The sequence below is a fragment of the Sphaerodactylus townsendi genome, unplaced genomic scaffold (genome assembly GCF_021028975.2).
Source record: "Sphaerodactylus townsendi isolate TG3544 unplaced genomic scaffold, MPM_Stown_v2.3 scaffold_18, whole genome shotgun sequence".
Classification (NCBI taxonomy): Eukaryota; Metazoa; Chordata; class Lepidosauria; order Squamata; family Sphaerodactylidae; genus Sphaerodactylus; species Sphaerodactylus townsendi.
This window is the reverse complement of record NW_025950341.1, coordinates 1,356,121-1,368,398: the sequence shown is the minus strand read 5'-3', so window position 1 is coordinate 1,368,398 and position 12,278 is coordinate 1,356,121.

Genomic DNA, 12,278 nt, shown 5'->3' with positions numbered 1-12,278 from the left:
TCTAGTGAGGGGATAGGAGTACATTCTGAGGAGGAACAAATAATTCTGGAATGGCTGTTGATTGAGAAACTGATGGATCAAGTTGATTGTTCCTTAATGAGACCTAGTGGCATGTATTCTACAATAGTATTTTCCAACATGTAGATTGGGACCTTAAAGTGGGTTGCGAAGCCACTACAAGCTTGTTCTATCACTTCCTTCTGCATTTTTGAAACCAAGATCTGACCCTGGAAACAGTATTTTTTCATGTCATACATTAGTCAGTATTTTTTTCTTCACTGCATATACATGTTGATCATGTGATCAGATTTGGCGGTTTTTGAAAGACACAGAGCAAAGCCAGTACTGAGGGGTGGCACCAGTGCAATATGTCAGACACACTGCAGCACCGGGAGCTATGAAGAACTCCCAGCTGCACAGAAGTATTCTCTGTGCTACCAATGGGGCATTTTGACTGTGAAAAATCAGCCAAGGTGTCTGTGTTGTGAGAGGAAGTGAAGGAGTTTGTATGCTGCCATGAGACTCCTTACAGGAGAGAAAGACAGATTATAAATCCAAACTCTTTTTCTACTCTTCTCAGATGGATACCAAGGTAATAAGTTTCCTAGAGTGTAAAAAAAAATTGGGCCAGCCCTGGATGGACTTTTTGATCACAATACCAAAAGGTTGGGAACCACTGTCCTACAAGATCTATCAATGGAGTTGGCTTATGGAACAGGACTTTCTGTTTCTTCTGCATTCTGTTTCCACTGAATTCTGATAATTGTTGTGCCTGTGGTGTTAGTGAAACAAAGTGGGGGTTATACACAGTGGTAGGATTCAAATAATTTAACAACCGGTTCCAAAAGGACTCAGTGGTGGGATTACAACCATTCTTTGAACTAGACAAAAGATTAGCTACCGGTTCTACCGAATAGGTGTGAATAGGATGAATCCCACCACTGGTTATAAAGTGGGAGAGGGAATCAGTTGAAATTATCACACTCAGAATGAAGGGTCCTTAAGTCTTCAGAACAGGCCAATCACTGGGTATGTTTCCTTAATTGGTGGTTAATATATATGCAAGCTGGGGTTTGCTATCATTGTTATGCCAGATAGGTAAGATGGAAGTCAAGGCAGCTGATTGAATTTAACCAGGGAGATAGAGATGTGGAAATTTGGAGTTAGCTAAGAAGGATTTAACTTCAGTAGGAAAGATGGGCTTTCAGGGGTTGATGCAGAATTAGCAGTTGTACTATCTACTTCACAAGTCTGCTGGTTTCCAGTATCCTCTGCTTGTAGATTCATAAATATTACAAAGACTGCACAAGTCTTCAATGTTCTCCTTTCTGTGATTGTGAATTTGACCACTGTTGTAAATTCCTATCATTTGAGGAAGTTACATAATAGACCTTCCCCCACCTTTTTGTAACACTGTATTACAGGAAACTGAAAGTTGTGGAGGATGAATCTGATCTCTTGGAAGGTGTTATGAGGTTCTATGGCACAAAGTTGTTACCTAGCTTAACAGTTAGAATATATTTTTAAAGTAGCAGTGGGGAATAACTCAGCTTGGCAATGCAAGAGGCAGGCTAGGTGGGATCTTTTAGACAGTGATACCAGAATTGGTTTTTGAAACGTTCCACAGAGAATACAAGGAGACCAGATTGAATTTAAATATTTTATAACATTTTGGTAAAAACAAACATACAGTGAGGCATAAAGAAGCTTACACACAAGATCCTAGAGGATATAAATAGGGAGGAAAAATAGGTTTGGAGGATAGATTGGAAAGGGAAGCCGCAGGGACTATACGTTACCTGAGTTCTGCAGAAAAGTTCTTGAAGAAGGCAAGGATTCAAATGGCCAGCATGTGAATCCAAGCAAAGGACGATATTGTGTATCAAACCAACTTGACCCAGAGAGGTTCAGGCTAGTAAAGAGCACTGAGTCTGGGGTGAACGGTACTTTTATACCCCTTTGCACAGTTTCGGTGGGAGAAAGTAAGTTTCGTTTCCTGGATTTTCTGGGTTTCCCATGCTGGGATCGCTGGGCTGAGCTGATCAATAGTTCATCTATTGTCTTCTAAATGTTGGGACAGTACAGCCAGTTGTTTCTTGATTGTATCAGGGTTTGTCCTGAATGACTTCTACAGAGTTACTCTTTGGAGTCTCTGCCCATGTATTCAAATTTGGCTAAGGCTTTGAGTGGATCAGGAAGGGAATGATTGTTAAGGAAATGTAAAGTCTGGTATCAGGGAGTTCTCTAGGTTCTTTGTGTTTGCGTACTTCTTTGGTGGGGTGTGGCAATCAAGATGCATGTCCATGGGGCTTCCAGTCTCAGCTGACTGCATTAACCCTTTTCATGACCGCAGATAAAGCAATTGAGCTGCCCTTTATAGCAGCATTTCTGTGATGCACCCAGTTGGTATTGGATTGAACATAAATCCCTGGATATTTGAAAAATTTTACTTGGTCGATATTGGCTCCTTGAAGGGTCCAACTATGTAAAGTAAATTTATTGGGAAAAAAACATAATTTTAGGTTTTGAGGTATTTATTGTCAATAGATTTTTTGCACTGTAGTTGGCACACGCTGTTATGAGACGATTGAGCCCAGCTCTAGTTCTAAAGAGCAGGATCGCATCGTTGGCGTAAAGTAAAATAGGGATTAGATCGTTTCCTGCTGTGGGGCAGTGTGAGTTAATTGCTTTTAGCACAGGCCCCAAATCATTTAGGAACCGATTGAAAAGTGTTGGAGCCAATATACAACCTTGTTTCACCCCAGATGTAGTTGTAATTTTTGGAGTTAGCTCCCCCATCTGGGTACACCTCACTTGACATGATGTATCATAATGCAGAACCCTTATCAGCATGAGAAGTCTTCGTTCCATACTCGTTTCAAGTTTTTGCCAGAGGCGATTCCTATCAACTGTATCCAATGCCCCCTTCAGGTCGTGGAAGGCAGTGTAGAGTCTAGAACGACCTTTCCTGATGTACTTGTGGAATATTAGTTCGAGAAATAAACAGTGATGTAGCATAGAGTGACCCCTTCTGAAGCCAATTTGTTCGTTCCCCAGGATTTTGTTCTGGTCGATCCAATTCTGCAACTGGTTGAGCAAGGATTTTGCATATAGCTTACCTGCTACTCTTGAATCTACCGTGAGTCTTATTACTGACTGGAGTACAAGACCCTTACAGCTTACCTTGCAGAAATGGGGGTTGGTGGGCAGGGCTGCTGGTGGCTCCTGGACTCTGCTGCCATACTGTCACTTGGGGCTTGCTGCACTCCTGGGCTCACCAGCCCTGACACAAAAAAGGCTGATACTGCTGATACTGATGGCTCACAGCTTCCAGCCTCTCTCCCACCTGAAGGGTGATGCTGCTGGGACCGCCGCAGCTCCTGGCCTCCCCACAACCTGTAGGGTGCTGCTACCAGCGCTGCTGTGTCTCCCAGCCTCCCTCCCAAGAGTGACACTTCTGGAAACACCACAGGTCTCAGCCACCTCTTACATGGTGCCTGCCCTGGAGAGACTCTCTGTCACCAGCAGTTCACATGTTGACATCAAGGGGATTTAAAACCCCCAACATTTTTTTAATTCAGATTTTTCTGCAAACCCAGGGCGTCCCGAGTCTGCAGAAAAACCTGTGGAGGGTCAGTGGGACCCCTAACTTCAGAATTAGATATATAGATTACTGAGTATGGATTTACACAGAAGTATCTATATTACTGCAGTAGAAGCTTAAGGCAGCACAAAACTCGACAAATCTTCCTGTGTCCAGTGTACAGAGTTTACAGAGAATCTTGGGTAAAAAGTCATTATCTTCTTGAATGACTCCTGCTTGTCTCCTCCTGATGCTGAATGGGTATGCCCCTGGTCTACTACTGAATTTGAAAAGCCAGGATGGGATGAGGATTTGTTTTGTGACTTCGAATGTCTGTGAAGTACCTTAGGAAATATTTACTCCTGTGTGAAGATGACATTCATGAGAAGTCAGTGTGGGCTGTCTTAACTTATCAGGGCACCTATCATGCTGCATCTTAATAGGTTTATCGCTTTAAAGGTCTGGTCATGCAACCTTGACAGGTCTGTTTTCAGGAGGCAGTTGCCATATACAGTCTCATTGAATCACTTTCATTTTTTCATCATTGGATGGGGATGATCTAGCGTTGTGTAATCAAGAAATTGCTGCATGGAAAGGCCACAGAGTTCAAAAGAAGCTGAATAGAATCTGAACTATTCTCATTTGTGGCTGGCTGACAGCTTTTCAAATTTAGTTTCAGGAAGAAGCTGGTAAAGAGGGATTTTCCTGGCATTACATTCCTAAAAAGTAGAGGAGTGTGAATGATGTTTTGGTCAGAATACATGATGACAAATTGAGTTGGAATGACCCCCCCCCCCCCAAGATTTCCAAAGAGTTTGCATAATTACTACTGCTGGCAGTCTTGGAATAGAAATTGTTCGAACACTACACAATGCCATGTTAAAATTCCATCTATCTTTTCTTCTACCATTCAGTAAGAGAAGGAACAGAATATACTGATAAACTGAATTAGAATAGTTAGACTCAGAGGCAGACTGTAGAAAGCTAAAACAGACCAGGAAAAAGGCAGTGTAGTGGCTCCCTTATCCCTACATCTGATGAAAGACTCAACAAATTGAAAAGAGGTAAAGCCTCTCATTGAGTCGGGGATGGTCAGTACAGGCTGGAGTAGAAGGAGGCCCAGGTAACAGACTGTAATGGTAGGGTTACCAACAACTCCAGGGTGGGAAGTTCCTAGAGATTTGTGAGTAGACTCTGAACAGGCCATGTTTGGGGAAGGGAAGTTGAACTTTGTTGTCCAGCCAGGCTGGGAGAAAGCCTTTAGAGCCAACTTGTCATGCCCCATCCTAGTAACGTAGCTATAGATTTTTAATGGGGTGGGTTTGGGGGGCTTGGCCACACCTCCCCAAGCCACGCCCCCAGCTTAAGTGCTTAAAAAAGCAGCTCTCCAAGGTCGGGGATGGCAGACTCCCCTGCCCTGGCAGGTGCAGTGCAGCCAAAGCTCCCTAGGCCTTCTAATACTAAAAAATGACGAGTCCATCTGCTGGCAGAGGCAGGAGGGCTGGTTGCCCAATCAGGAGCAACAGTGCCAGAGCTGGTATTCAATGAGCCTGCCAGGAAGAGCTTCTACAACCAACTGGGCTGGGGTTGGGGTCGAGGGATGCTGAGGTAGTACCAGCATCTTGTGAAGAGAGAAACGTAGGATGGCCCTCGAGGGCAGCAACCCACCAGGAATTTCCCCAATGACTTCACTGATCAGTCACTGATTATATCATTTCATTTTCATTTCATTTTAACCTTTAATGGCATATAACTGATTATATCAATCAAGTAGCAATGTGATTCAGAAGTAAGCCGTTTGCTTTACGTGCAGAAGATCCTAGGTTCTTGCCTCAGCATCTTCAGTTAAAAGAGTCAGGTTGTGATCAATAATGTTTCAGTTAATAAAGAGTTGATGTTTGGAGGAGAGGCCTCTACCTCCTGTGGGCATCTGGAAAGAAGGTGTTGTTAAGATGGTAGCTGGAATTGTTGTAGTTAGGACCTCTGGGCCCAAGTTGTATATATGTCAATGAAACTTGTTTGGTTTTCTTCACAAGTGGCTGGAACCAATTCTTTGTAGAACTTGGAGGATTTTCTTAAGTTTTGGTTATAACATTGGTGGTATGAAAGACATCTGCTTGGGATAGGGCTGTCAGCATGAGGCTACAGCCAGTGGGAGACTGGCCTGTTTGGGAAAGAGTCCTCATTGACAGTGTAATGATGTTGTGTTTCCCTAATTTAGGGTTCCAGAATCTTGCCTGGTATCAGTGAAACCAATAACCAATACCAAGAGTTGAAAGAAAAGCAGTTTATTTTGCAGCTGCAAAAAGGCATTCTTGTCAGCATAAAGCTCAAAAGAACAGGCATGGTTAGACTCAGGTTACAATTCCTTGTATACAGTTCAGTTAGCATGTGACATAGCAACAGTACCCTCATTGTAATGTCGAAGGCTTTCACGGCCGGAATCACTTGGGTGCTGTGTGGTTTCCGGGCTGTATGGCCGTGTTCTAGCAGCATTCTCTCCTGACGTTTCGCCTGCATCTGTGGCTGGCATCTTCAGAGGATCCTCTGAAGATGCCAGCCACAGATGCAGGCGAAACGTCAGGAGAGAATGCTGCTAGAACACGGCCATACAGCCCGGAAACCACACAGCACCCAAGTACCCTCATTAATTCTTTATTTCACATCTTCACCTCCCTAAGAGAATATTCAAGTTCCTTATATTCTCAACATGCAGTTTTACTGTGTATAGTAAGTAGCCCTCTGACACAAACACTAAAACTAGAACTCTAACATACCCTGCAACAATTTCTGTTTTTTACATTCCAACTATCAGCTGCATGACCAGAAGTGATGTCACTCCACTGTTGGCAATGCTATAGCATTCAGCTATGGTTTGACCACAGCGTTTGACTGAATGCTAGAGTGTTACCAGTGATCAGTCAGTATTATCATGTCAGTATGCCAGTGATTACTCTCCCCATTTCCCCATTTTTCTCCTGCCACTCAACTGAGCAGCAACAGCAAGGGCCAAACAAGAGCCCGAAGTGCAAATCTGACAACCTTAACACTAGATCCCCGAGAGCTGGTGACACTTAGAGTAAATAACACTGACCTTAACTGATTAATGCTCTGACTCCATATTATTCAACTTCATTTATACAAATGATCAAATGATGGCATATTTCATGGAGACAACTATTCAGAAAGATATTTAGGCTCATTCCGCACATGCAGAACAATGCACTTTCAAACTGGTTTCAGTGCTCTTTGAAGCTGTGCGGAATGGCAAAATCCTCTTGCAAACAGTTGTGAAAGTGGTTTGAAAACGCATTATTTTGCGTGTGCGGAAGGGGCCTTAGGTAGGTTTTTGTGTTTTTTTTTAAAAAAAGCTCAGATAGCTTAGATAGTTTGAGTAACCAAATGCTTAGGTGATACACAACCTTCCTTGAATTATTCCATTTTTGCTACTCAGAGATAGATTTCTGTAACAGTTCATCTGAAAAATCAGTTCCAAGAGCCAAGACACTGGTTTATTTTTTTTTCTCTGCCTGTGTATTTCTGCAGTAATATCAAACTTCCTTTCTGGTTTTATAAAAGAAAATATTTTAGTGGGAGGAGTTACTGCAAAAAGGAAAAATGTTAAATCCTGCTTCACTCTGTCCTGTTTCCCACCCCAATATTTCCAATGCAAGCATTATTCTCTATTCATCCTTAGAATATATGCTTGACAATTGACAACTAAATATAGATTCAGGAGGAGAAACATTGCAAATGATAAGAGAAAGCAGAAAATTATGGCAATTCAAATGTAGTGCCTATCAAACCATTTGGAACCAAAAGAGTAAGCATATACTTTTACTCTTCTTAAGAAAGCATGGGCTCAGATCAGATAATACAAACAGTGGGTTAGTGCAGTGATGGCAAACCATTTTGAAAATGCCTAACTTGCAAGGATGTAGGTAAGGGTTTTTTTCCCCACAGGTTCAACCCCCTCCATTACATGTTCGAAGCAAATTGTCTCTGGGCATCCCCACCAGCCCTCGCCTGGAGGCAGGGCTCCCCCCTCCCAGCCAGCAGCCAGCAGTCCCTTCTGCCCTCCCCTCTGGGGAGGCCAGATGAGACTGCCATCCCTGACCTCAGAGAGCTGCTTTTATAAGCGCTGAGGCAGGGGTGCTCAGGGGGCAGGGCCACACACCCCAGTCAGTGGCGGGGGGTGGCGGCAGTGGTGGTGGCAGGCAGGGGCAGAAGACACTGTCATCCCCGGTTGGGGGCGGTGCTTGAGGAGGTGTGGACACACCCCCAGGGGTGGGGGCGTGGCCCCACCCCTGAACCTTGCACCCAAACCCACCCCATTAAAAATCTATACCTACATCACTGCAGACTCTCCTAGCATGTCATGCCCCCTCCCCAAACAAAAGAAAAACAATTCTTTACATATCCATTTTTTTTTAAAAAAATGCAGTGCAGTCATATGTGGTACTATGTATTATTTAAATTTATTAAATATTTATTAAATTTATAAGTAAATACTTAGTAAATACATAGTATTATTTAAAGAAATGTCAAATAATTACAAAAGTGACTCAAACTTAGAGACAATAGTTGTTAGTTGCTGGTGAGTGCTGTTATGTCATCCAAAATGTTGTGGAGTATCACCTTTAATATGTGTGTCATAGGTTCACCATCACTGGATTAGTGGTTGTCTAGAAGCCCCTGACAGAAGTTGGTTTCAGGTAGCTGGCTCAGGTAGCTGGTTTCAGGTAGTTGACTCAGCCTTCCATCCTTCTGAAATAGGCAATTGAGTACTCAGCTTGCTAGGGGTGAAGTGTGGATGACTGGGGAAGGCAGTGGCAAACCACCCTGTAAACATAGGCCCCTTACGTACATGCAGTTCAATACACTTTCAATATACTTTCCCAATTGTTTGCAAGTGGATTTTGCTATTTCGCACAGTAAAATGCAGCTGCAAAGTGCATTGAAAGTGGATTGAAAGTGCATTATTCTGCATGTGCAGAAAGGGCCCTAATCTGCCTAGTAAAGGTGACATCACCCCGTGGGTCAATAATGACCTGCTGCTTGCACAGGGGACTGCCTTAACCACAGGTAATCTTAACTTGATTAAGATGGTTTTGCTTAGTATATAAGTATGGGCATCTTTGCTTGTTCCCTGGCAATGCCCTTATATAGTGCCCAACTGGAGAGATGCCTGGCCAGTGCAACGGTGATGGAATCAGCATTTGTTGAGTCAGGGTTGGAGCTGTGACTTTCTGTGAGTCAAACCTGGGTTTTACAAGCTAACCATAGTTAAAGTAAGCCATCTCACTCTGCCTGAACAGAATTGTACTTTCATCATTCTCAGCAAGCTGCCCTCATTATGAGGTGTTCAGGCTCCCAAACAGAAAAGTGGTTAGACCCAGTGCAATTTCATCCATTTCATTTATTTTACTTCCTTTAACTAGTTATGTATCCTCTCAGAAAGGCCCTTAGGGTCAGGGCTGCTCAATCTAGTCTGGGAAATTTCTGTCAATTTAGGGGTGGAGTCTGAGAGGGTGGAGGTTGTAGATGGGAGGGAGATCAGCAGAGGTGTGATCTCATTTTGTAATTAGTCTTCCCTATAACAGACATTGTTGTGATCTTTGTTACCTATCCGCAAGGTTCTAAAAGTGTCCATGAATTTCAACCAGGTTGTGGACCATTGCCCTATCAGCTCTTATCTGGTATCTAGTACATCTAAAGTATCTAGTGAAATATACAATTGTTTATAATTGTGCTCAAATTCCAGATCATTAGCTGACTTTGTCACATCCTTGGTAACATACAAAAAAATCAAATAATGCTATGGGGAACAATAGTGACATCATGAAACCATCATTTAAATTTATTGCGGCTTGTGTGACTGCTCAACCGCAGGCCACTCCAATAACTATGGCACATAAATTAAGGTATCTCAAACCCAGACCTAAAACCACCCAGCCGTCCCATATGTTTGAAATTTCAGATGGATACAAATTGGTTCATTAACCACAGTCAATCTTAGCTGTGGCTTTGTATGACATAGGATTAAGCTTGTTCCCGAGGGCTGCTGCCACTGCATCTCAAGCTGGATCTCTGTGGAATAGGTTGTGCAAAAAGCAAAAGCAATGGAATGAATTATATCAGGATTTTTAATGATCAACTGCCTGCTGAATCCTGAGTTTCACAAACCATAATTAAATATTTACGTAAGAACGGAAAAACTTTATGTTTAGCTTTCCCTCCCTTTGGTGTGAATTCAGTTTAAACGCTTTATCCCTTTTTATCCCCTTTGTACTGACTCACCGGAAGAAAACACACTCCACCAGTGACTTCCTCTATAGAGAAAATCCCATTGTAATATTTTGGTCTCTCCTAAAAAAATTCTTTCAATATCCTTTGAACAAGGAAACAATCCAAATCAAGACACAGACAATGAAAGAGAAAGGAACAACACTTATTTTTATTGAACACTATCCAAACTGGGAACAAAAAAGTGAATATTAGCTCAGCTTATTAAATTCTATACTGAACAGTATTTACATATTGTGTATGGTTACTGTAGAAACAAAATATTGTGTATAGTTACTGTTAGAACAAGTTACAGTTCTGCTAAAACAGGGGTCTGCAACCTGCGGCTCCTGAGCCACATGCGGCTCTTTCAGCCTTATACTGCGGCTCCACATGGCCTGGAGGTCGGAGGGTAGCGTGGGTGTGTCCCTCCAGCCCTCCAAAGCAGTGCTGGAAGGAAAGGTGAATCAAGGGGCCGAACAAGAGGCGGCTCCATGCGTGAGGGCGCCGCTTTTCGCATCCCCTCCACTCACCTCTCCTTCCAGCGCTGCTCTGGAGGGCTGGGGGGACACGCCCACGCTACCCTCCGATCCCAGGAGGTTGGAGGTTAGCGTGGGTGTGTCCCTCCAGAGCAGCCGCCATCCCCCCTCTGCTACCCCGGAAGCTGCCATCCCCCCTCTGCCCCACGGAGCAGGTGCCTGACTGCTCCGTGAGGCAGAGGGGGTTTCCCGGCCCGGCACCTCCGCCTCCTAGTGCTGGAAAGAAAGATGAGTGGAGGGGCCAAACTGGAGGCAGCTCTGTAGATCTTCGGGCTGTGTCCAAATGGCTCTTTGGGTGGTAAAGGTTGCTGACCCCGGTGCTAAAATATATTGAACTCAGTGGCTCTTAATTCCAGAAAGCAACTGGTATCTCTTGAACCTTTTTTGCTCTATCTGTTAGGAATGCAATCTCCCTCTCTTGATCTCTCTAGTCTACTATGCATGGAGTGCTTCCTGTGATGCTGCTTGTCCTGTAGTGCCTTCACAGTGGGGTCTCCTCACATTTCCTTGTTTACTTGCAAAGAGGTGCTCCACTACCTTCATGGTTTGTGCAGCTTGCCCGCCACCACTTTCAGTCGCTCCCTACCCAATGCAAGATTGACAGGTGGGGGGTTGAGCCCTTTAAAATTTATATCAATATTCCTTATATTGATATTGTGGAGGCTTGCTATCATTGTTTCTTTGGGGAAAAATGCCGTCCACTGATCCTTGCAAGGGGGCAGGGGGGAGACTGGAAGACTAAAAGACCAGAAGGAGCAAAACCCTTCAAGTGAGGAGAAACATTGGCATTTCCATGCACTAAGCAACTGTGGGGCTTCTGAGATCTTCAGTTCCATAAGTGGAAGTGAGTCTGTACAGAAATCTCTGCCACGGAGGAAATGTATCCTTGCTGCCCCTGGCAGCAAAGAGTCTTCAGGAAGTGGCAATCGCCCATCTGGAATCTCACAGCTGCTCTAGCATGTGATATTTTTTCAGCAGCAGGTGTGCTGTAGAAAAATTTAGGTGTCTGGGGGACAGCACTCGGGCTTCCCAGTACACAGATCAGTCCCCCATGCTGAGCCATATGCTTTGTTTGCATGGAACCAATTTTTGTTAATAAAATGGCTATGGCCAACTTTTTTACCACACAAAAAGCATAATGTTCTCACTTTTATTCATGGAATGGCTAGGAGGGTTTTAGTTACTTCCCTCAAGCATCAACAGAATATAACGTTTGGCCCATTTGTCAGATGGCTAAACAGTTTTGTTTTTATCTTCATTTGTATTTCTTTCTTGGTAGGGTAACCAGAAATGAGCTCAATAAACAAAGATCTTCTGGAGCTATGGGAAAAGCATTTCCTCTGCCATAGTTGCAACACCCATATTAATGCAACTTTGTGTGGTTTTTGCAGTCACACTACTTTGCTGAGTCATATTCAGCTTGGCAACAGCTATGACTCCCAGGGTTCTTCCTGCCATGTTACTTATTGCATGACCTTGTAGTTCGCTTTATTAAATGGCATCCTATTCATTTTGTACCTTTGTTTTCAGTTTATTAAATAGAAGCCCATTGGCCATGGGCCTCACTTTCTGTTTTCTAGGTCTGCCTCACAAGGTAAGAAAATATATGTATCACCCTGAGCATTTTGGTATGAGAGAAATATGTGCAGTGGCAAATTTAGCACTTCTACAAATTGCTTTTTTCTTTGTCAACCACCTACCTCCCAAGACATTAGATATATTTAACCAGAAGTAATTTGTATTGAGAGGTAATGTGTCATTACAATAAAACACATTGAATAACACTGGGTTCTGAAATGGACCTTGAGATATCTATCTTGTCTTCTGCACCTTTTCTGCTACCAGTCTTCTTAATGCTAAAAAAACCCCCC